This window comes from Euleptes europaea, chromosome 10, assembly GCF_029931775.1.
Source record: "Euleptes europaea isolate rEulEur1 chromosome 10, rEulEur1.hap1, whole genome shotgun sequence".
NCBI classification, from domain to species: domain Eukaryota; kingdom Metazoa; phylum Chordata; class Lepidosauria; order Squamata; family Sphaerodactylidae; genus Euleptes; species Euleptes europaea.
The window spans coordinates 4,737,267-4,762,683 of NC_079321.1; the positions used below are offsets into that span (position 1 = coordinate 4,737,267).

Consider the following 25,417-nt stretch of genomic DNA (forward strand, 5'->3'; position numbering starts at 1 on the left):
TTTGGAGAGGGGAGGGACTTCAATGGCTTAGAGTCCAATTGCCAAAGCAGCCATTTTCTCATGGAGAACTGATCTCTGTCACTTGGAGATCAGTTGTAATACCGGGAGATCTCCAGCCACCATCTGGAGGTTGGCAATCATAACACTATGGCATTATACCCTGATGAGGTCCCTCTCAGTGCCAAACTCCACCCTCCCCAGGTATCTCCAGGAATTTCCCAGCCCAGAGCTGGCAACCCTGTGTGTGTATGTAAAGTGCCATCAAGTCACTTCCAACTCCTGGCAACCCTATGAATCAGTGTCCTCCAAAACGCCCTATCTTTAACAGCCTTGTTCAGATCTTGCAAACTGAGGGCCGTGGCTTCCTTTATTGAGTCAATCCATCTCTTGTTGGGTCTTCCTCTTATCCTGCTGCCTTCAACTTTTCCTAGCATGATTGCCTTTTCCAGTGACTCTTGTCTTCTCATAATGTGACCAAAGTACGACAGCCTCAGTTTACTCATTTTAGCTTCCAGGTTCAGTTCAGGTTTGATTTGATCTAGAACCCACTGATTGGTTTTTTTTGGCAGTCCACGGTATCCATAACACTCTCCTCCAACACCACATTTCAAAGGAATCTACTTTCTTCCTATCTGCTTTCTTCATTGTGCAGTTCTCACACCCATACATAGAAATAGGGAATACGATGGCATGAATTAACCTGGTCTTAGTTGCCAGTGACACATCCTTACACTTCAGAATCTTTTCTAGCTCCTTCATGGCTGCCCTTCCCAGTCTCAATCTCCTTCTGCTTTCTTCTCTGGCAACCATATCAACCAGCTATGGTGAGAGGTTTTCTACCAGCAATGTTTGTTGTCCACTGCCTCTCTGAGTGGCAACAGGAGATTTTTTTAAAAAAAGTTGATGTTGTGTGTGCTGTGACATCACTTCTGGGGGAAACCGGCAAGACATGTAGGGTAGCTCTAGGAATTGACAGAAACTCTATGGTTTTACTATAGAATTTCCAGTGATTCCTAGAACTACCCTGCATCACTGTCAGGTTTTCCCTAGAAGTGATGTCATGACGCACATGATACCACGTTCCTCCATGTCCCTGCCCCTGAAGTTCCTGCCTGTTTCCAATCCTATTAGCAGCCAACAATAAAAGAAGAAGAAGAAAAAGAAGAAGAAGAAGAGTTGGTTTTTATATGTCAGCTTTCTCTACCACTTAAGGAAGAATCAAACCGGCTTACAATCACCTTCCCTTCCCCTCCCCACAACAGACACCCTGTGAGGTAGGTGGGTCTGAGACAGCTGTGACTAGCCCAAGGTCACCCAGCTGGTTTCATGTGTAGGAGTGGGAAAAACAACCTGGTTCTCAAGATTAGCCTCGGCTGCTCATATGGAGGAGTGGGGAATCAAACCTGGTTCTCCAGATCAGAGTCCTCCAAACCACCTCTCCTAACCACTACACCATGCAGGTTACATGAAGGGTGGGAAAAGTGGGCAAAAGCCTGGTAAAAAAAAAGAAACGTTGATTTAAAAAACCCTAACAGACTCTTCAGAAATGTCTTGCTTTCATACATGAAGAAAAAAGATTCATTTTTTGCAGTGATGGGAGGCGCAGGGAGAATGACAGCGTGACTCATGCAGTCGATCCAATATTTCAACAAAAGCATAAAAATTGCCTACGTGCAAGCTGGGGTGGTACTAACCTCTTGTCTCCTGTTGGAGCCAAAGCAACGCCATCAGCTACCACCGTTGGCACGATATTAATTAACTCGGCCTATTGTGTTTGCTTAGTCACTCCTAATGTACGCGATTGCGTCTCGGCGGAAAATAACATTGCAGGAGAGATTAGACAATTGGAATGTCAGAACACCACTCCTTGCATCGGGCTGCCGTAACTTGCCCTGGAAACGCGAAAGAATTTTAGCCTTACCTGGAGTTGGCCCTCGGCTTAGGGTTTCAGGCTAGGCTGAAGATTTCGAGAGGACGTTTCTTTTGCTTCAGGAATCGTTTGCATTGGATAACGTTCGACATTTGCATTGGAGCTAGGGTAGGTGCAAAAAAAACCTGGAATCCACCACGAATTCATGCTAGAATACACTATGACAGAATCCGGTGTGTGACATTGTGTATTTTCCCCCCATCCATGCATAAACGGGCTGCAACAAGGCCCCAGCCAGTTCCCACATTCCTGATGATGAAGACGTGCAGGAAACGGTTTAGCACAGGAGCTGTTGATTTGTCAATAACTTAATTCTCCATGACAACCTCCACCGAGGAGTGAGAAAAGTCAATAGCAGGAAGTTCCTGTCACCTTGGACTGCTGACAGAAGGCTGAACACCATAAAGATGAAAAAGAGAGAGACCATAAGCCTCGATCACCAATCATTTCACCATCAAGCCCGAGAATGCTAAAGCATAATCAAAATGACACAGACACAATGAATCATGTCAATATAAACCAGTGTTTCATAATCCATGAAACGAGCACGGGATGCCTCCAGTAGTCCATTGGTTCGACATTTCCCCCCATCTGCTTATGTCTCTCGTGTAGTGGCTGCTGACCTCTTCCCCTTTAAGACCATAAGAACATAAGAAAAGCCCTGATGGATCAGACCAAAGCCCATCAAGTCCAGCAGTCTGTTCACAGTCACACAGTAGCCAAACAGGTGCCTCTAGGAAGCCCACAAAGAAGACAACTGCAGCAGCATTCTCCTGCCCAAAGCACCGAATATAATAGGCATGCTCCTCTGATCCTGGAGATCATATGATGCATATCATATGATCATATGATAAATATGAGCATGTTTTATCCTTGATTTCATGTACCCAAACCAGGCCAGGACTGAAGCTTTCCTAGTTTAGAAAATCCTGGGCTTGGATTCTAACCTTCCTTTCCAGTCATGGAAACTTGGATTCTAACCTCCCTTTTCAGTCATGGAGAGGGAAGAAGGACAATTTTTGATTATTCTTATCTTCCACTGAAGTGCCTTACTTCAAACCCATGGTGTTCTTGGAGACTCATCGGCCATGGAAAAATTTGGGGAATGTAGGAGACACCTGAGCTGCCTCAGGACAATCAGATCAGCCAGTCTTGGATGATCAGAAAGAGGGAGCTCTGGATGCATGTGTTTGTGGTTGAACTATGGAAGTTCCTAGATATAAATAACGCCCTGGGTATGAATATCCTCTCTTGATTGTGCACACCAAGGTTCTCCAACACGTAGTTCATGAGCTACCAGTAGATCGCCAGTATCTGTGGAGTAGTTCATGGATCCCACAGAAGACCCATCAAATATTCCAAGAAAGATCTGGTCTTTTATCGGTTTTCTCTGTGCTGCTGAGATGATAGCTTCATTTCTAGTGCTCTTCCTAGTCCACATTCTGTTTCTAGGGAGGAACAAAATGTTGAAACCTCCTGGGGTGTGGCGGAAGTAGCTCAAGATATTTTTCATTACCCAGAAGTAGCTCTCATTAAATAAAAGGTTGGTGAGCCCTACTGTACACTGTATGGGTCAGGGGATGGAGCGGTGGACTCTAATCTGGGTTTGGAGAACTGAGTTTGATACCCCACTCCTCCACATGAGCAGCAGACTCTAATCTGGTGAATCGGGTTGGTTCCCCCACTCCTCTACATGAAGCCTGTTGGGTGACCTTGGGCTAGTCACAGCTCTCTTAGAGCTCTCTCTGTCCCAGGGAAGGTGATTGTAAGTCGGTATGATTCTCCTTAATAGGTAGAGAATATCAGGGTGTGAACACCAACTCTTCTTCTTCCTCTTCTTCCTCTTCCTCTTCCTCCTCCTTCTCTTCTTCTTCTTCTTCTTCCTCCTCTTCCTCTTCTTCTTCATGGTCACCATCTCTCTGCCCAGATTTTGGTGCATTATGGGGAGGAGGGCACTGCTGCTTTCATGTTCTCCAGCATGGTGTAGTGGTTAAGAGCAGTGGCTTGGAGCAGTGGACTCTAATCTGGAGAACTGGGTTTGATTCCCCACTCCTACACATGAAGCCAGATGGGTGACCTTGTGCTAGTTACAGCTCTCTTAGAACTCTCTGAGCCTCACCTACCTCACAAGGTGTCTGTTGTTAAGGAGAGCCAGCATGGTGTAGTGGTTAAGAGCGGTGATTTGGAGTGGTGGACCTAAAGAACCAGGTTTGATTCCCCACTCCTCCACATGAACGGTGGAGGCTAATCTGGTGAACTGGATTGGTTTCCCCACTCCTACACATGAAGCCAGCTGGGTGACCTTGGGTTAGTCACAGCTCTCTCAGCCCCACCTACCTCACAGGGTGTCTGTTGTGGGGAGTGGAAGGGAAGGCGATTGTAAGTCCATTTGATTTTCCCTTAAGTGATAGAGAAAGTCGGCATATAAAAACCAACTCTTATGATGATGATGATGATTCCTGGTTGGCCCCTTTAGCTACATCATTGTAATCCCTTTCTCTTCCTCTAGAGGGCACACGATACAGCAAAAAAAGGAAAAGAACCCAGTCTGTCAGGTGGCTTGCATCTGCATCCTAATAAAGCTTCCCTTTCGAAGCTTTTATGGACAGATTTTACTTTTGCCCGAGATCTGACCCATATTTTAGCGAAGCTGTTGAATGAGAAAGTTATTTTGGTCCACTGCGTTAACTGGATAGAGATCCCGGAGATATCCTCTGCTGTCTTTTAGCAGGCAGCTGGGATCGATATCCTCTCCTGACTGTTGATCAGAGTCAGCTGTTCTTTTTGTTGTCGCTCTGTGGTCTGGATTGCTTTTAGGGGAAAGAAGGAGCCGATCTGGGGAAGATCCTCTGGTATGCCAGAGGTTGAGCTGAGGGGTGCTTCTGAAAGTTGCCGCTCCCTGAAGTCAGCGCAGACATCACCGTTTCCTTTTGTGCCAATCAAATGGATGGATCCTTATTTTATTTCCTGTTTGGTCATGCTGAATTTCCCTTATCTGCCTTGAGCAAAATGTATCATTATTTGGGTGTCCTATAAATGGCGTTGAAATGCTATAAAAGGCTGGAAAGGAAACAAAAGGGCACCATGAAAAAGTTCACAATGACAACATATATAAACAAAGAAATAAATGTGGGGTGGGGGAATGGTGCATTTGTACATTTCCAGATGGACCGTGGCCTCTTTGTTACTTCAGATTCTGAGATTTTCCTGATTCGATAACGTCATCAAGATTTATTCTAGAATTTGTAACTGATTTTAACTTTAGTAGGAGCAGAGTGCTAAGCTGCAGTACTGCAGTCAAAAGCTCTGCTCATGACTTGAGTTCGATCCCGACGGAAGTCGGTTTCAGGCAGCCGGATCAAAGTTGACTCAGCCTTCCATCCTTCCGAGGTCGGTAAAATGAGTACCCATTTTGCTGGGGGTAAAGGGAAGATGATTGGGGAAGGCACTGGCAAACCACCCCGTAAAACAAAGTCCGCCTAGTAAACGTCAGGATGTGACCTCACCCCATGGGTCAAGAATGACCCAGTGTTCGCACAGGTGACTATCTTTACCTTTACCTTTAATCATATAAGTCCCTACCTGATCCAACAGCAAAACTCAACTCAGCCAAAAATTAGCTAGTTCAGCTGACATGAGTTCACAGGTGACATTCTTAACAAGCTTCAAAAAGCAACTTTTTTTTTGCAGGCATTTACCTGTAAAATAAAATGTCCCCAATGAATTTAACAAAGAGGGTGAATGACTGGATTGAGAAGCAAGCGTGCTTCCAAATTAGGGGGGCAACATTGGCCCCTGTTCCCCACTGACGTGGAGCTCACCAGCATTGCGCCAACAAGTGATGTCACTTAAGCAACAAAACTGGAAGGGATGTCATCATCATTTCAAAGCGATGCTGGCAAGCCTGTCCCGAGCCTAGGGTTGCCAGCACCGGGTTGGGGAAAACATGGAGATTTGGGGGGTGGAGCCTGAGGAGGACGGGGTTTGGAGAGGAGATGGACCTCCATGCCATAGAGTCCAAAGCAGCCATTTTCTCCAGGGGAACTGATCTCTATCGGATGGAGATCAGTTGTAATAGTGGGAGAGCTCCAGCCACCATCTGGAGGTTGACAATCCTACCCAGGGCTCCAGTTTCTCCTGGTATGTTGCTAGCTATAGCTGGCTTAATTAATTAATTAATACAAATATTAATTGTGTTTCATTGAAATTGCATTTCATTGGAACCATGTGGCCTGACCTATTCTCAGGGATAGTAGCTACAAGTCCGAAGGGTTCAAAAATGCTAAAATTATGACTTGTTTAAAATCCTGTTGGTTTCAGCTTGTTTATTTATTTTGTTTATTTTAATCCTGCTTTTCATCCAGGGTGGCCTAGCCAGTTCTCTCCTCCTCTCTTTTATCCTCACAAAGAGAGACTGCTGATCTACAATTAATAATGAAGCTCAAGACAATGCATTCTCCTGGATTGAATAGAGATCTGGGATTCCTGTCTCATTACCAATGCTACTTTCTCCACGCCTACTACCCACTCTGCATATCACACCTACTCCAATCACGCCTGCTAATGTCATTTACCTGCTTTTGACATTTATATTGCCATTGTGTCTAATTCACTCTTCTTTACTTAAGGATAGATGGAATCCCATTCTAGCTGTATCTGAAGAAGTGAGCTGTGGCTCACAAATGCGCACACCCTGCAGAAATTTAGTCTTTAAGGTGCTACTGGACTCTTCCTCTTTTCCACAGCTACCCTGTGAGGTAGCTTAGGCTAAGAGAGAATCAGGGCCAATTCACATGTGGCAAACATATGAATGTTTCAACCAACGTGCTTCAGGAGTTTTGTGCTGGGAACTCAACTCCCAGGCATAGAGGGAACTGGATGCTTGCCTAGCTGGACTTTGGCCTGATCCAGTGTGGTTATTCTTTTGCTCTCGTGTTAATGCCTCTTTGAAGGAAGGGAGGATGGATGGAAGACATATGAAACAGATAAACAATTACATGTTATCCTGAATGTATTATCATTGGAATCTGCTAGCAGTTTGGGTACCTAAGAACATAAGAAAAGCCCCTGCTGGATCAGACCAAGGCCCCTCAAGTCCAGCAGTCTGTTCACATAGTGGCCAACTGGGTGCCTCTAGGAAGCCCACAAGCAAGACGATGGCAGCAGCATTATCCTGCCTGTGTTCCACAGCACCTAAGATAATAGGCCTGCTCCTCTGATACTGTAGAGAACAGGTACGTATCATGACTAGTATCCATTTTGACTAGTAGCCATGGATAGCCCTCTCCTCCATGAACATGTCCACTCCCCTCTTAAACCTTTCTAAGTTGGCAGCCTTCACCACATCCTGGGGCAGAGAGTTCCACAATTTAGGGTTACCAGCTCCAGGTTAGGAAATTCTGGAAATTTTGGGGGGTTGAGCCTGAGGAGGGCAGGGTTTGTAGAGGGGAGGGACTTCAACGGGGTATAATGCCACAGAGTTCACCTTCCAAAGCGGTGAACTCCAGGTGAACTAATCTCTCCAGGTGAACTAATCTCTGTTGCCTGGAGATTGGTTGTAATCCCAGGAGATCTCCAGCCACCACCTGGATGTTGGCAACTCTAAGTTTATATATTAGTTATATTAGGTGTCACCACCATGAAAATTTCTCTATATTAGATTGCACAAGTGTTAGTACTGGATATTTCCTACTCCTTTGGAGTGTGGTCATGGAAATCAGGCGTGAGAAAATGAGTTTTTCCTGTCTAATGCAATGCAGATGGTTAGAGTCCTCCTTAGACCCACTGCGCACAAAATGATAGAGAGGGGGAAACGGACCAATCGCCGCTTTATCAATTTCAGTTTTTTTTTTTTAAAGCAAGCCCCTGCGATCCCTCCTTAATGGGATTCGCCATATTGCTCACAGTCTGTGGTATGGTTCTTCACGATTTTGTGTCACGATGTTGTTCTTGCTAATTTATTATTCATCTGCCAGAGTTAAATATTTATAGAGGCTGAGGCCAGCTTCTCTTCAGGCACCTGGGTTGTTTATGCATAACAGTAACGGTGGCATCTGTCAGCCCGGACAGGCTTAGTGGACTGACGGAGCAATGCTAAGCGTTTCTGCTCTTGGAAGCCTATTGACTTAGAAGGGTGTAACTCCACAGATTAGACTACTGCAAGGCGCTCTGCGTAGGGCTGCCCTTGAAAACTGTTCGGAAACTTCAATTGGTGCAGAATGGTGTAGCCAGAATGTTGACTGGTGGGTAGTAAGTAGGGTTGCCAGCTCCAGGTTGAGATTTTGGGGGTGGAGCCTGAAAAGGGCTGGGTTTGGGGAGGGGAGGGATTTCAACGGGGTATAATGTCATAGAGTCCATCTTCCAGGTCAGCCCTGGTTAGTATTTGGACGAGAGACCACCAAGGAAGTTTAGGGTTGCTACACAGAGGCAGGCAATGGTAAACCACTTTTAAGTGTCTCTTGCCTTGAAAACCCTATGAGGTCACCATTAGTCAGCTACAACTTGATGGGGGGGAAAGTGTTCACAAGGGCATACTAGTGTAATATCACCATTAGTGATAGTGTAATGTCACCATTAAAAAAAAACATTAAAATGGCAACCAGCTGACAACCAGAACTATGCTTTCCAACATGCGCCAACCTGAGAACATGGTGAAGCAATGACCATCCTGACACCATAGAGATTGTCCTTCTGTCATGCACAGAAGCAAAATGATATCACAACAAATCAGAGCCAGCATGGTGTAGTGGTTAAGAGCAGTGGACTCTAATCTGGTTTGATTCCCCCCCGCTCCTCCACATGAGCGGCGGACTCTAATCTAGGTTTGATTCCCCCACTCCTACACATGAAGCCTGCTGGGTGACCTTGGGCCAGTCACAGTTCTCTCCAAACTCTCTCAGACCCACATATCTCACAAGGTGTCTGTTGTGGGGAGAGGAAGAGAACTGTAAGCCAGTTTGAGACTCCTTAAAGGTAGCAAAATTGGTGTATGAAACCCAACTCCTCCTCCTCCTCTTCCCCACTCCTTCACATGAGTGGCGGAGGCTAATCTGGCGAACTGGATTAGCTTCCCCACTACTCCACATGAAGCCACCTGGGTAACCTTGGGCTAGTCACAGCTCTCTCAGCCTCACAGGATGTCTGTTGTGGGGAAGGGAAGGTGATTGTAAGCCTGTTTGATTCTCCCTTAAGTGGTAGAGAAAGTCGGCATATAAAAACCAACTTTTCTTCTTCTGAAAAGAAAATGGGACCATAACAAGGAAGAAGTGCTGGTTGATGACGTCATGTCAAAACACTGCTGTACAAATATCGGGAGCTGTGTTAGCTTTGTCTACTGCGGAACCGCTACTAGTATATACCATAGAGGACAGAAGTACCTCCATGTATGTTTGCGTGCTAGAGAGTAGATGGATAGCAGCTCTTATTCTATGGCTGTCTAACCTCTTGTAGAAGATTAATGACCGTCCAGGCCTCTCCATGGCTTTCACCCCACAACTGTGAGCAATCACCGCCGAACACAGACCGCTCCTTGCCGGCCAGCAAACGGCTAATCAGATCCCTGTGCGCTAAATATGCACAGCTGTGCGTCTGACTTGTCTAATCCGTCGGCAGGAGACGACACTCGGGCCAGCTGCTTTGACGGACGGGGAAAGGAATGTGCATGAAGGAGAAAATTCGCAGCGCAACCCAGAAAAGAAACGCCGCTCACACTCGGCCTTTTCCCTGTCACGACTAATCCCCCTTCAGCCTCTGCGGTGTCCCCCACTAAGCTCTCTGCGCTCTTGAAAGGGTGCAGAACCCTCCTCCTCGAGCGCGCTGCTTTTCCAGGTGCGCTCCTTCCCACCAAAACTGTTGCCGTGCTCAACTACCTGGTCCCCTGAGGTAGCAAAAGCAGAGGTAGCAAAAATTCAGGAAACTGGCGAGCTGTTGTTGGTGTGGGGTTTGAGGCTTCCCACGCCTTTTTTAACCAGCTGACACCCTCGCTTGGCTTATAGCTGAAAGATGTTTTCCTTCCGAGATCCCACCTCCTTTCTCGGTCTGCGTCTGGCACTCCTCCCTGCAGCTGGAGGAAGGGTGAGGGGTCAGCTTGTTGGGAGCTACCTCAGTTTGGGACTCCCCGAACTTACCACCAGGGCGGGCTGGGAAAGCAACCTGATGATAAACGGATCCGGGCCGGCCAAAGCTCTCTGACGCTGCTGTCGAGCAACTGTCAAACTCCTGTTAGCATAGTTTGACCTTGTGCAGAGTATCCGGAAGCTCCTTGTAAAGTCAATAGGGAGATGTTCCACCGACAGAAGCTTCTCCACGTGGAAAACAAGTCTTATTTCTTCCAAAAACTTTGGCATGTCTAGCCTTGAGAAGTCACTCGTGTCTTTATTAACTGCTTCCGAGGGAATCTCTGGTTCCATGGAATTTCACGGGAGCAATGGCAGCCTTGAGCCGACCAGAATAGTTTAGTCAGAAGCTCAGCCAAGTTTTGAACTTGTAGGGTTGCCAGGTCCCTCTTTGCAGGTTTTGGGGGCAGAGCCTGAGGAGGGCGGGGTTTGGGGAGGGGAGGGACTTCAATGCCATAGAGTCCAATGGCCAAAGCGGCCATTTTCTCCAGGGGAACTAATCTCTATCAGATGGAGATCAGTTGTAATAGCATGAGATCTCCAGCTAGTACCTTGAGGTTGGCAACACTATGAACTAGGTGTGGATGGATTTGTGCAACTGGTTATTTATTTATTTATTTATTTGCCTGTCTTGTATCCCGCTCTACATACCAGCCAAAGCTGAGGGCAGAGCAGAAAACAATCACAAAACATCATACTTACATATAGATTAAAACTAGTTTAAATATACGATAAATTGTTATTAATACCCTTGACCGAAGAACGGTACACTCCTTCTATCTGGGATGGTCGTCCTCTTTCACTGAGTGTGCAGCTTCGGGAGGGACGCACATGGAGCGGTGAGGGAGGTAGGGGACACCCGCCTAGCCAGACAGATCAGCCGAATCAACCCTGGCGATCAATGGGGTGACAGATGTCACAGCCAGATCGCCCTCACACCCATTATTATTAATAAAAACCAATTGGCGTTAAAACCATCACAGGGGTCCACAGCGGCCTTGGGGGAGGACAATCGGGATCCCGAGCAGAGCACTATAAGATGGAAATTTATGGATTTATGGGAAGGGAGTCCTGCTATGATGGATACCGTTGCTGTCCTCAACCACAGGCCTAGCAGAACATCCCAGACTTGCAGGCCCTGCAGAATTGGGCAAGATCCCGCAGGGCCCTGGTCTCACTGGAGAGAGCGTTCCAACAGGCTGGGGCCAGGGCTGAAAAAGCCCAGGCCCTGGTTGAGGACAGGTGAACACTTTTTAGGGCTGGGGGGGGGGCTGGGGGAGGTCGTTCCAAGAGAGATGGTCCCGAAGATATGATGGGCCCAAACCATGTAAGACCATGTAATTTAAATATTTATGGCACGGAGCATCGTTTACCAAGCCCTTAGTTTTTTGAGTGAGACATAAGGGGAAGGAGATTGGTCAACACTCCTAAGTGCAATTTTATATGCAGGGTAAGATAAAGAAAACTGATGGTAACTCTGTCCAAATTTGGATGAGGAGGAAGAGGAGAAGAAGAGTTGGTTTTTACATGCCAACTTTCTCTACCACTTAAGGAAGAATCGAACCAGCTTACAATCACCTTCCCTTCCCCTCCTCACAACAGACACCCTGTGAGGTAGGTGGGGCTGAGAGAGTTCAGAGAGAGTTGTGACTAGCCCAAGGTCACCCAGCTGGCTTCATGTGTAGGAGTGGGGAAACCAACCCAATTCACCAGATTAGCATCTACCACTCATGTGTAGGGAATCACACCCGGTTCTCCAGATCAGAGTCCACCACTCCAAACCTCCGCTCTTAACTGCTACACGACAGCTGGCTCTCCCACAGACTTCCAACTATGGCTGTCGATTTGGTTCGTCTCGAACCGAAAAAGAGCCGAATTCCCCCCGATTTGGCAGTTTCTATTTCGGATGGAACTGAATTTTAAAAAGGCGGGAAAACAACAAGCTGAATTCGGTGAGTTCAGGACGATCGCCAAATAAATTCAGCAAATTCGGGGCTCCGAATCATCAGCATAACCATCAGTTAGTAAGCAACTAGCAGCATTTGGCCGTTTAAAGCCATTAAAAACACATTCACGCCTTTCTGCGGCTCCAGGAGGGCATTTTTGGAGGTATTGGTCCCTTCTTGCAAGAACCCCCAAGTTTGGTGACAGGGGGTCCCATTCATCTGCCCATTACAGCCTTTAAAAACACATTCATGTTGGGCCGTACCATTACCCTGGCCCGGGGGTCTGGTTGCCTTGGCAGTTAGGCCGTACCATTACCCCGGCCTGAGGGTCTGGTTGCCTCGGCAGTTGGGCCATACCATTACCCTGGCCCGGGGGCCTGACTAAAAAGCAATTAATCCCGAGTTATGGGGTCCCTCCCATCCACCCATTGGAATGAATGGGAGCAGGCAATCCTTAATGTGCATCTAGAGAGCGGCAAATCCAAGGCAAAACCTCCCATGCCAGAGAGTATGTGTGTGTGAGTCTGCTAGAATAGTATTGGATTACTCCTGAGTCCTGACTCCCAGTCCCTGCTCCTGATAGAAGAGAAGACATCCACAGTAAGACCCATTTGGGGGCTTTTCTGAATAATTCTCTATAATTTTTTCCTGTGTGTGTATGTGGGGGGGATTCTCTCTGTGTGTGTGAGAGAGAGGGGGGAAGCCAAAGGGTTCCCTGTTCTGCTGGGGGTGGGCTTGATTGCCTCTGTGTGGGACGAATGTGTTTTTAATGGCTTTAAACGGCCAAATTGCGTGCCAAATTCCACAGATCCGAATTGGGGGAGTTTGGACTTCGGCATTTCCCGAATCAAAACAGGCCGAATTTTGCCAAATCCGAATTTTACCGAATTTTTTTTTCAATAGCCTTACTTCCAACAGTGCTGGAAGCCATGACTGGTTCCTAGTTAGCTCCAAGCAGAACTAAAAGTTAGATCGTTGGTTTTGTGATGTTAATGTGTGTGCAAAGTGCTGCCAGCGAACATACAGCAACACCAGCAAGGGGGTTTCAAGGGAGAAGCAGAGGCAGTTTGCTATTGCCTTCCTCTGCAGTGCTTTCATTGGTGGTCTCCCGTCCAAGTACTGACCCTGCTTAGCTTCCGAGATCTGACTAGATCAGGGTATACCCTTTCTTAGTTCATACGTACATATATAAATGCTGTCAAGACATTAGTTCATACGTACATATATAAATTCTGTCAAGACATAACTGACTTATGGAGTCCCTCTTAGCCACCGGTGGGAGGTTTTTGGGGCAGAGCCTGAGGAGTGCATGGTTCAGGGAGGGGAGGGACTTCAATGCCATAGAGTCAAAAGTGGCCATTTTTCCCCGGAGAAATGATCTCTGTTGTCTGGAGATCAGTTGTAATAGCAGGAGGCCTCCAGCTACTACCTGGACATTGGCAACCCTACAGATCAAAGGGTGGTGGTCGTGGTGGCTGCCTTGGCTGGCTCATGAGCCAGATAAGGGCTCTCAAGGGGTCAGATCTGGTACATGGGCCTTACGTTTGACACCCCTGATCTAGTCCTTCAGAAGTCGGTTACATTCTGTAAATAAAACCATGAAGTTGGCAAAGGGATCATACAAGTCAATGTGCTTCAATTTATAGCTGAACGAATTGAAGAATTAATCCACCCCCCTCAATCACTTCTATGCCTTTGAAGCGTGACATTGTTAGCAATGTCTTTAAAAAAACATACTGGTTCGGAATAGCTTAATGCAATAAAGTGAATGAATATAAACAATAGCAGAGGAAAGTAAATTATGTTTAGCACTTTCTTCTGGGGAATTGTATTTTCAAGAACTAGGATATAAGAAACAGCCAAAGGAGTTTCCTTTCTCACACACGCTCATTTTGTAATATGTGCTTACAGCTGAGGATTTGCATCCCCCTGATAACAGAAATAGCCAGAAAACTATTCAATGTGCTGGTAAGAACACAGAATAATTTTAATTCGTAATCTGTTTTTCATCATGCTGTTCAGTTTGTACTGTAAGAGACAATGAGCCAATTTCTGATTTCTCACCAAGCTTAATGAATAATTTGTTTGTTTATAGCCCCCGACGGAGCCGGAGATGCAGAAGGTAAGAAAAGGAGACAAACATGGATGGGAAAAGTCCCAACCAGTGGTAGAGATTGTGAACCTCTGCCCCAGAATTATGTGGAATCAAAACGGCACCTACTCCTCCCACAACCTCAAAAGCTGATGAGAGACTGAAAGTTCTGTGGAAACTCTTGGTCAAGGACGGACTGAGGTAGTCTAGGATCACATCTGCAGAGTTTTCAAGAACCGAAAATAAACCCGAAATTAGCTGCTTTGGCAATATTCAGGTTTTGGTTTTACCAAATGCCAAAAACGGGCTAGCCTGGGCCATCCAGGTCAAGGCAAGAGACGTCCAGAGGTGGTTCGCCATTGCCTGCCTCTGCGTTGTGACCCTGGACTTCCTCAAGGGTCTCCTATCCAAGTACTAACCAGGGCCTACCCCTCTTAGTTTCTGAGATCTGATGAGATTGGGCTATTCTGTGCTATCCTGGGAAGGGTAGACATGAGCACAGGTGGTTTGGCATGGCCTTCCTCTGTGTAGCAACCCTGGATTTCCTTGGTGGTCTCCCATCCAAGAACTAACCAGGGCTGACCTGCTTAGCTTCTGAGATTTGTCGAGGTCAGGCTAGCCTGGGCCATCTAGATCAAAGCCAGCGTGGTATAGTGGTTAAGAGCGGTGGTTTGGAGCGGTGGACTCTGATCTGGAGAACTGGGTTTGATTCCCCACTTCTCCACATGAGTGACGGAGGCTAATCTGGTGAACTGGATTTGTTACCCCACTCCTCCACATTAAGCCATCTGGGTGACCTTGAGCTAGTCACACACTCTCAGCCCCACCTACCTCACAGGGTGTCTGTTGTGGGGAGGGGAAGGGAAGGGGATTGTAAGGCAGTTTGATTTTTCCTTAAGTGGTAGAGAAAGTTGGCATATAAAAACCACTTCTTCTTCTTCTTCTTCTTCTTCTTCTTCTTCTTCTTCTTCTTCTTCTTCTTCTTCTTCTTCTTCTTCTCTCCTATTTGTTTCAGACCACGTGGCAATCTTTCTATCTATCTATCTATCTATCTATCTATCTATCTATCTATCTATCTATCTATCTGTCTGTCTGTCTGTCTGTCTGTCTGTCTGTCTGTCTGTCTGTCTGTCTAGATAGATAGATAGATAGATAGATAGATAGATAGATAGATAGATAGAGATAGCTCTCATTTATTATGGTCATGGACCAGCACAATACACCATACATCGACAGAGTAACCACATGGCTAGTATCTAAGAGATTGTAGACTTCCTCAGCAAGCAGTCCTTACTATTGGTTGTACAAACCATTTACTGAATGGAGATATATAATGTGGTCAAGCAAACATATTTCTACTAACTGAAACCAAAATAATCTTTTCATTATCCTTGTAACCATTATTCCGATACCCACATTTGTAAATATGAAACTTATGATTTAAGGTCATTTCAACTACATTATAATCTGGCCGGGGAGCACAAGTTTGGCCTTGGAATTGCCAAAGAAAACATAAGAACTGGAAATATTTCCAACACACAGTTATCTAAATCTACAATATCTGCAAAATGCCAGAAGCAAAATTCAGCTTCCCCTATGTTTTTGTTATCAGCTCAAGATCATTGTGAGGAGTTCTGATAATATCAGGTAAATATTTCAGAATACTAATTTCTCAAGGGTCTTTGGAAGATCAGAAGCATAAATCCTCCTGATGTCAGTGGGATTTTTTTTATGTACCCTGAGTAACACTGTATTATAGTAACGAGTTCCAGTTTCCAGGCTAAGCAGCTGCCTCCCAAAAGCAACTTGGTATCAGTCAGGTGTGCTATAAATTTTGCCTGCTGTGGATGCATATTTGGTAACTTTTCAAGGCCTATCGTATTTGTTCATACATGTTGAAAAATCCTCATGTCATACATATTTGGAACATTTCAAGGGGTCCTTTCACAAGGAGATGTTAAGGTGGTACCTGCCCATCCGTACTTAAATACAGTCCTGCTGGTTCTAAAATCCAAAAGCACAACCATGGTTGTGGGGATCGTACATTCCATGTTCAGGATTGTGAGGGCAATCTGGCTGCAGTGTCTGTCACCCCCCACCACCACTGGTCACCAGGGTAGGATTGCCAGGTCTCTCCTTGCCACCAGCGAGAGGTTTTCGGGGCATGGCCTGAGGATCCATTTTTGAACATATAATGGGGAATGTTGTCCATTCCGAGCAGGCGTGCCCAGAACTTTGACACAAATGTGATTTCCCGTGGACAAGCTCCCACTTTGAGCTCTGGTGCTTGTTCAGCCCAAAGTTCCTTCCGTTTTGCCTGTTGGCTGAGTTACTTGCCGCTGCCCGGGCCAGCCTCAGCAAATCCGAGCCCCGTCTCGGATGCATCTTTACGAGGAGGCCGAGTCGAAATCGCGATGACTTCATTAACGCAATTGCGAAGGCTTCAATCCGGCAGCACAATCACTTCCCTGACCTTGCAAGAAGGATGCATGACTTCATTACGGAGTATATTGTTTCCTATAAACATATAAAAAAACACACACACAACCCTCCTACCAATAACAATCCCATCAGCCGAAATGAAGTTATCCGAGAACAGAATTAAACTCCAAATGACCCCTTTGCTCTACTCTATAGACCCCTATTAATAATTTCTAATCTAATCAACTGGGGTAAATGTACTATTGCAGGCCGAGCTAGGCACGCTGCCAAGACGGACCTATTGCGAGTCGGCCTCATTTATCTCCGTCGAGGGCTTCGCGGCAGAAGAGGCATCTTTCGCTGGGAGGCCGCTGGCCGATTTTCCTCTTTTGTTATCTTTTCAGGCAAAGTCATGTCCTTGTAACTGATAGACGCATTGCTTTGTAAATAACCCTGGAGTGAGTGATCGAGCTCTTGCCAGACAGAACTCTGCAAATAGCCGGGCATTATTCACGGCAGGCCTGAGAATTGCTGGGATGCGGCTGACAAATTTATGACGCAAGGCTGACAGGAGCGCTTGCGCAAATATATGCTTTCCTGGCAAATTCATCACTGGCTGTGCGTTTTTTTAAACAGGCCCCATACTGAATTTGTCAGGTGTCTGTCCCTGCAGGTTGTTTCCTTTTGGATTTCCATCTGAAATCATCTCTCGGTGGCCAGGCCTGGGGCCGATCAATGGTGACACGTCTGCTGATGATATTTTACCTTCAACTGTTCAACCCATGAATCATTTTAACAATGCTGATATGTTTGTTAGATGCCCGCTAGCCTTTGCAACCAGATGGGAAGTGACGTCAGTCTACATTTTTGTCCTGCTCGAGAGAAAGTTCTCCCCACACCACCACATACACGCTCTTTCGGTTCTTTAATTGCAATAGGGAAACCCCTTTTAGAATAAAATCATAGAGATGGAAGGGACCACCAGGGTCATCTTGTCGAACCCCCTGCACAATGCAGGAAATTCACAACTGCCCCCCCCAACACCCCCAGTGACCCCTACTCCATGCCCAGAAGAAGGCAAAAAAAAAAAATCCTCCAGGATCCCTGGCCAATCTGGCCTGGAGGGAAATTGTTTCCTGACCCCAAAGTGGCAATTGGCATTACAAAATGGTTGGCCACTGTGCGAGACAGGATGCTGGACTAGATGGATTCCTGGTCTGATTCAGCAAGGCTCTTATGTTCTTATGCCCACCCCCTGGCCTGTAACGTTCTATGACCTTGTCATGGTTAGTTGCCTAACTCCTGGTGGGGCCTGGACTTCTCCAAGAATTACAGCTGATCTCCAGACAGCTGATGGATATGACAACTGTTTTTCTTCCCTCCCAAGGATGCAGCTCGGTGCATTAAGTGCCAGGTGGCTGCTGCATGCACAGAGATGGAATTCTTTCTGCAGGACGTTCCTATTGTATAAAAGGTGGTTTTCGACATACAGACTTTTGGCTTCCCCTGTCTGGATGAGTGACATTATCATTGACGTGATGGAGTGTAACTGCTCCAGAGGAGCTATCTAAGTCAATTGTGTCAATAATATGTATACTCAAGAAGATATATAGAGCATGATAGATGGTGGAAACTCAAAGGACCTATTAGAAACCGTCCCAAATCATTACCTTTAATACAATGTGCATGTCTGTGTATAGTAAAGTAAATGTGAGAATTGTGGATACTGGCACGCTTACAAAAATCTTGGATGCACCTGTAAGTTTCCAAAAAGGTCAAAATAGGCCAATGAATGTTGGTTGTTCCCTAAACACGAATGATCATCAACATTTAGTAGCTTACCTCTGACAACTGGGGATCTATGTAGGCCTATTTTTATAATGTCACATGGTGCATCTGTCATTGCCAACTCACCATAGAATATGCCAGAAGCTCTTGAACACATATTGTCATTATTTGATAGAACATAGGAATTAGAATTGACTTAGCCACTCAATATCTTATTTGTCCTGTTAGAATGTCCAGTGAGCCAAGACAAATCAACTGTACAAAGGGTAGCATACATGTGACTGTCTCTCTGCAATAACGGTCTGTCAGAGCCATCCTTCAGTCACAAGACAATACAAAATCTTTTCTGTTAACTGAGGCCCAAGCAGTTTATGCAGTCACTATTTAATTCTGCCCTGACCTGAATGGGCCAGGCTAGCCTGATCTTGTCAGATATCAGAAGCTAACCAGGGTTAGCTCTGGTTAGTACTTGGATGGGAGGGCATCAGGGAAGTCCTGAGTAGCTGTGCAGAGAAGAAGAAGAAGAGGAAGAAGAAGCGTTGGTTTTTATATGCCGACTTTCTCTACCACTTAAGGAAGAATCAAACCAACCAAGGCCTTCATAAGAACATAAGAGCCCTACTGGATCAGACCATCCAGTCCAGCATCCTCTCTCACACAATGGCCAACAGGTTACTCTGGAGGGCCTACAACAGGGTAAAAAGGCCAAGGCCTTCATAAGAACATCAGAAGATACCTGCTGGATCAGACCAGGTTTCCAGCCAGTCCAGCACCCTGTCTCAAACACTGGCCAACCAGTTCCTCTGAAAGTCTAACAACAGGGTGCAGAAACCGGCACCTTCCCCTGAGATTGCCTCCTGGCCCTGGGTTTGAGAAGTTGACTGCCTCTGAATGTGAAGGTACACACAGAGCCTTATAGTCTAATCCGTACATAACAGAGATCAGAGAGAGAGAGAGAGAGAGAGAAAGAGAGAGAGAGAGAGAGAGAGAGAGAGAGAGAGAGAGAGAGAGAGAGAGAGAGAGAGAGAGTTTCTATGCCCAAGGCTAATTGCCGCATCACCATCTCACCTTGAGTCAAATTCTCTCAAAGTTAAGTGGAAAGAAAGCCTCGGTGTGACTTTTGAGATCAGAAATCCATCCCCGTCTGCAGATTAGCCGGCGGTAATTTATCAACATTAATCAAGTGCTACTGTACATAACAAATAGGCCACGCTCCCTCACACATATGAAAAAGATGTTCTCTGTCCTAATGGCAAGAAGGCGAGTTCTCAGCGAGCCAATTAAGGAACAGGAGGTAATGTTCAGCGTGGATATTGGCAGTTGCCAGCCAAATAGCAAGCTGGAGGCATCGCCCAGATCCCAGCACAAGTCATCAGGTGGCAAATTCACGAAGGAGTCAGCCAGCTGTTTGGCTTCATTACAGTTTATCATTAGGTCGGCCTTCTTCTTTTTTTCATTCCTACCTTTAATCACCTAATATCATTTTTATTGGCTTGTCAGGACGTGGGAGAGCATGGCAGGGAATTCACGGCAAGTGTACTGAGCGCGTATCCGTTTCGAGAAAATACCGTGGCAAGCCGATCTCAAGCTTTCTTCGAAAAACAGGGGGAGCATGAATTAATTAAGGTTTATACAAGGACTGAGATGAGATCTGATTAATGCCTGGCAATTTTTTTGGTGGGGTGGACATGGAGGTAGAATGAAGACCCAAACCAGAGTGGTTTTGTTGGAGGATGCTAAAGGGGGAAAATGAGACAGCGTTATAACACATCAAGGAAAACAGGTCACAGAACCCCACACAACTTTGCCAAAAAGCACAAGAGGAGAAGACAGAGGGGATATGATAATCATCTTCAAGTACTTGAAGGGCTGTCATATAGAGGATGGTGCTAAGTTGTTTTCTGTTGCCCCAGAAGGTCGGACCAGAACCGACGGGTTGAAATTAAATCAAAAGAGTTTCCATCTAGACGTCAGGAAGAATTTTCTAACAGTTAGAGCGGTTCCTTGGTGGAACAGGCTTCCTTGGGAGGTGGTAAGCTCCCCTTCCTTGGAGGTTTTTAAGCAGAGGCTAAATGGCCATCTGACAGCAATGCTGATTCTATGACCTTAGGCAGATGATGAGAGGGAGGGCATCTTGGCCATCTTCTGGGCACTGGGGGTGTGTGTGGGAGGTAGTTGTGAATTTCCTGCATTGTGCAGGGGGTTGGACTAGAGAACCCTGGTGGTCCTGTTAGCCTAAATGCGCTTTGATTGGGGAATTAGCGCGCAGATGGCAATCACAATATTTATATAGCGAGATGCAACCAATGTATATCAGAGCCCGTATCTGTGACCTTAGAATAATGACAGAGGCAAAGGATTTCAAATTAAGAGAGTTTATGTAATTCAAGCATTCATTGTAGCAATACACACATACATACAAAGAGTCTAGGAATAAAAGGGAGGAGTAGAGAGACATTTGCCAATGTGGCAGGCCCAGATGACGAGTTATACGGTACCTGTCCTGAAGCGGAGGTGTCCTGAGTTCCGTAGGCTAAGCCTAAGAGGAATAAAAAGGGGGCAGGGGGGTCCCCTGCGTGTTCGAGCATGGCTGCCCACTCTGACAGAGTGGCAGTCAGAAAACAACAGTATGAAAGGGGAAGACCTAAGGAAGGGTATGGACTTTCGGGGACTCCAGTTATACCTTTCTCTGGGGGTGGGGTAATGAGATTGCCCTGGTGGTTCCCATTGTAAAAAAGGTGACAAAACAACTAATGGTCCGCTCTGGGGGTGTGGAGGTTGGGCAATTGAACAAACTTATTCTAATTCCAGTGATTTGTGCAATACTGAAAGGGTCAAGAGTTGATTGAAGATGGGATTAACGATTGTTGCATTGCTGGAAGAACGACTCATCGTTGGTATCAGGATGTCTTCTGATGGGCTATTAATCATGCTGATGAAGGAGGAGAGGGGGGGGAAGGACTGCGTGTGTGCCTGGATATGTCTCGCAAAATGACAGCCTTCTTGAGACTGGGTTAGAGGAAAATGGATTTCCTCTGGTTGTGTCCGAGAGGCTTCTCCGTCGGTGCTTCCTCCTTGTCAGTTTTAACTGGCTGTCGCGAGAGCCTTCCCCATCGCGTTTGGGGCTTGGCGCGTGTCTAGAACAGTGGTGGCACGCATCTGTTTGGGTTGCCATGACCAGTCCAGGAGATTAGCAACCCGTTTCCTTACAGTCCCTTCCAACTCTATGATTCTATGAAGGGGCTGTGGCTCACTGGTAGAGCATCTGCTTAGCATGCAGAAGGCCCCAGGTTCAATCCCTGGCATCTCCAGTTAAAGGGACCAGGCATGTAGGTGATTTGAAAGACCTCTACCTAAGACTCTGGAGAGTCGTGCCAGTCTGAGTAGACTATACTGATCTTGATGGACCAAGGGTCTGATTCAGGATAAAGCCGCTTCATGCATTCTTCATGTGTTCTTTACCACCACCCCTCCCTGAGATATGTAATATGGGCATATTAGCCCAACCATACTAACATTGCTCCCTACGTAGGAAATTGGGTACTGAAGCTAGAATCATGGATTTTCAGTGTGCTAAGGTTTTAATATGTTTTAGAATGTTTTTAAATGTGTTGGAATGTTTTATCTATATTTTAAGTGAATATATTTAATTATGTTGGTATATGCCGGGGCGTAGATTTACCGATTTTCCAGGGGGGGCTGGGGCTTGGCCAAAAACATTGCTATGACATCATAGGGAGGGGCCAGTGACATCAAAGGGAGGGACTTCCTTTTCCATTATCTATGGAGGCAGGACCATGGGCGATTTAAGGAGGGGCTCCCCAGAAATTTAGGGGGGCTTCAACAAATGATCTTCAGAAAGCTGAAATACAACTTTAACTTTTAATTAACAATGCAAACTGCTTCTTTATTTATATTTTCAAAATTACAGTACAATCAAATGTTCTCCTCATCCCCTGTTATGCCTACTGCTGCTCCCACAAGCATCCTCTCCTGCCATATTCCTCCTCTCCTTCCCAATTTCCCTTCACCTCCCCACCCCAATACTTGGCATGTGTTGGTATAATTAGTGGTAAACCTATACAGATTGCATCATCTAGGTACAACCCACTCATTAAGATGTAGCAATTCAAAATACTCTGCACTTAAATGACACATAAGAACACAACAACGGCCATGCTGGATCAGAGGTCCATCAAGTCCAGCAGTCTGTTCACACAGTATCCAACCAGGGGCATCTAGGAAGCCCACAAACAAGACAGCTGCAGCAGCATTATCCTGCCTGTGTTCCAAAGCACCTAATATAATAGGCGTGCTCCTCTGATCCTGGAGAGAATAGCTATGCATCATAACTAGTATCCATTTTGACGAGTGGCCATGAATACCCTTCTCCTCCATGAACATGTCCACTCCACTCTGAAAGCCTTCCAAGTTGGCAGCCATCACCACATCCTGGGGCAGGGAGTTCCACAGTTTAACTATGTGTTGTGTGAAGAAATACTTCATTTTATCTGTTTTGAATCTCTCCCCTGCCAGCTTCAGCAGATGACCCCGCCTTCTAGTATTATGAGAGAGAGGGAGAAAAGCTTCTCCCTGTCCACTCTCTCCATACCATGCATAATTTTATAGACCTCTATCATGTCTCCCCTTAACCACCTTCTTTCCAAGCAAAACAGCCCTAAGCGTTTTAACCGCTCCTCATAGGGACTTGTCCTCTTATCCCATGACTATGAAATTTGCTTAGCAGTATTTGCTTAGTAGACTTTGTCAAAGGTCTTTTTTTCAAAAATTTTTAAATATGATACAACATATGCCAGGGACATCAGTAGAAAGCAATACTGAGGACAATGCTGCCCACATGTTCTAAAATTCTTTATTTTTAAAAAAATCATAAATTTGCATTCAGAATACAAATAATTCCCCCCCCCCCGATAGACTAAATAAATTGCATTATGGGTAAAACTGCTGCAATGGGAAGCTACTTGGACTTGTACTCTGGGCCAAATCTATAGGTTGGGAACATTTCTAAATCCTTGGAATTAGATTGCGTGCAATTTAGGGTTGCCAGGTCCCTCTTTGCCACTGGCGGGAGGTTTTTGGGATGGAGCCTGAGGAGGGCGGGGTTTGGGGAAGGGAGGGACTTCAATGCCATAGAGTCCAATTGCCAAAGTGGCTATTTTCACCCGGGGAACTGATTTTTATCGGCTGGAGATCAGTTGCAATAGCGGGCGATCTCCAGCCCCCACCGGGAGGTTGACATCCCTGCTTCCACCTGATTTTCTCCTCCATTCTTGCACAAATCACCCATTTCCCCCCCCCCCCACTAAAAAACTCCACTTAAAAAAAAAACACCTGGAAACAAAATAGATCTTTCTCAGCATGGCATGATTAAGATGATCTTTTTCATGTGTCCAGAAGGGCAGGGCAACTTTGTGGTGCTGTTACTGTGGTGGAAAGTATTGACTCATGGTGACCCCATGTGATTTTGAAGGCATGGTTTGGTGTGGTTTGCCATTGCCTGCCTCTGTGTAGCAGTCCTGGACTTCCTTGGTGGCCTCCCGCCCTAGTACTAAGCAGGGCTGACCCTGCGAAGAGGAAGAGAAGAAGAAGAAGAAGAAGAAGAAGAAGAAGAAGAAGAAGGAGTTGTTTTTTATATGCCGACTTTCTCTAACACTTAAGGAAGAATCAAACCAGCTTGCAATCACCTTTCCTTCCCCTCCCCACAGCAGACATCCTGTGAGGCAGGTGGGGCTGAGAGAGCTGTGACTAGCCCAAGGTTACCCAGCTGGCTTCGTGTGTAGGGGTGGGGAAACCAACCCGGCTCACCAGATTAACCTCCGCCGCTCATGTGGAGGAGTGGGGAATCAAACATGGTTCTCCGGATCAGAGTCCAACGCTCCAATCCACCACTCTTAACCACTACACCATGCTGGCTTAGCTTCCAAGGTCTGATGAGATCAGACTAGCCTGGGATATTCAGGTCAGGGCAGTGCTGGTTCTACATTATGACAATACAAGTGTCAAGTGTTTTTCTCTGCTGTCTCAATGAGCATTTGAAAAGTCCTGAAGTGGTCCCTTCCTTTCCCCCAAGGAGTAGGAGGGCAATTAGTTTTTGCAGTGTCAGTAACTGTAATGGGACACCAAGTACCTTCCAGCAATTAGCATGATCAAAGGAATCTAGTATGGTTTTATCCTGGAGGGCTACTATACAAATATATGTTTGTTTGTTTTTAACCGTAACACTGTGCTATTAATGAACAGCACTACACTATACAATCATATTTTTTAAAGGTGTGTGGAGAATCATGACATCGACCGCAGTGGAGAGGCAGTGATGAAATCAGCATCTGGTGTGAATGGGTAATCACAGGTATAAAAGGTAAAGTGTGCCGTCAAGTCTCAAGCAACACATGGTGGATTAATAGGGTTGCCAGGTCTCCCTTCGCCACTGGCAGGAGGTATTTGGGACAGACCCCAAGGAGGGCAGGGTTTTGGAGAGGGGAGGGTCTTCAATGCCATAGGGTTCAATTGGCAAAGTGGCCATTTTCTCCCGGTGAATTTTTTTTAAAAGTTGGCGCTTTCATTGACCATGATGCCATCTGCAAAGAAAAAGATACTGTACTTTCCCCTTTGGCAGTCCAGGAATAGAACAGCAACAGACACAAGGGAGAAAATATAAGAACCAGAAGAAGAAGAAGAGTTGATTTTTATATGCTGACTTTCTCTACCTTTTAAAGAGAATCAAACAGGTTTACAATCACCTTCCCTTCCTCTCCACATCAACAGACACCCTGTGAGGTAGGTGGGGCTAAGAGAGCTCTAAGAGAGCTGTGACTAACCCAAAGTCACCCAGCTGGCTTGATGTGTAGGAGTGGAGAATTAAACCCGGTTCACCAGATTAGAGTCCGTCACTCATGTGGAGGAATGGGGAATAAAATCCAGTTCTCCAGATCAGAGTCCATCGCTCCAAACCACCACTCTTAGCCACTATACCACACTGGATTCTTTAAGAAAATATAATATTGTCAATTTTGCCCTATATGCCTGTTTGTTTGTTTTTTGTCAATGCTATGGCAGGTCAGAATGACCCCAGCACCTTCCCTTTAATCATTGCAATTTATGACCA

The 25,417-nt window shown here is 46.0% G+C and overlaps 1 non-coding gene across 1 annotated transcript; it reads left to right on the top strand.

Annotated features, from left to right (window-relative positions):
* Positions 1–21,530: 21,530 nt before the first annotated feature.
* Positions 21,531–21,602, top strand: TRNAA-AGC (transfer RNA alanine (anticodon AGC)). Its single transcript has one exon. It is a non-coding gene; the product is annotated as a tRNA-Ala (tRNA).
* Positions 21,603–25,417: the final 3,815 nt, after the last annotated feature.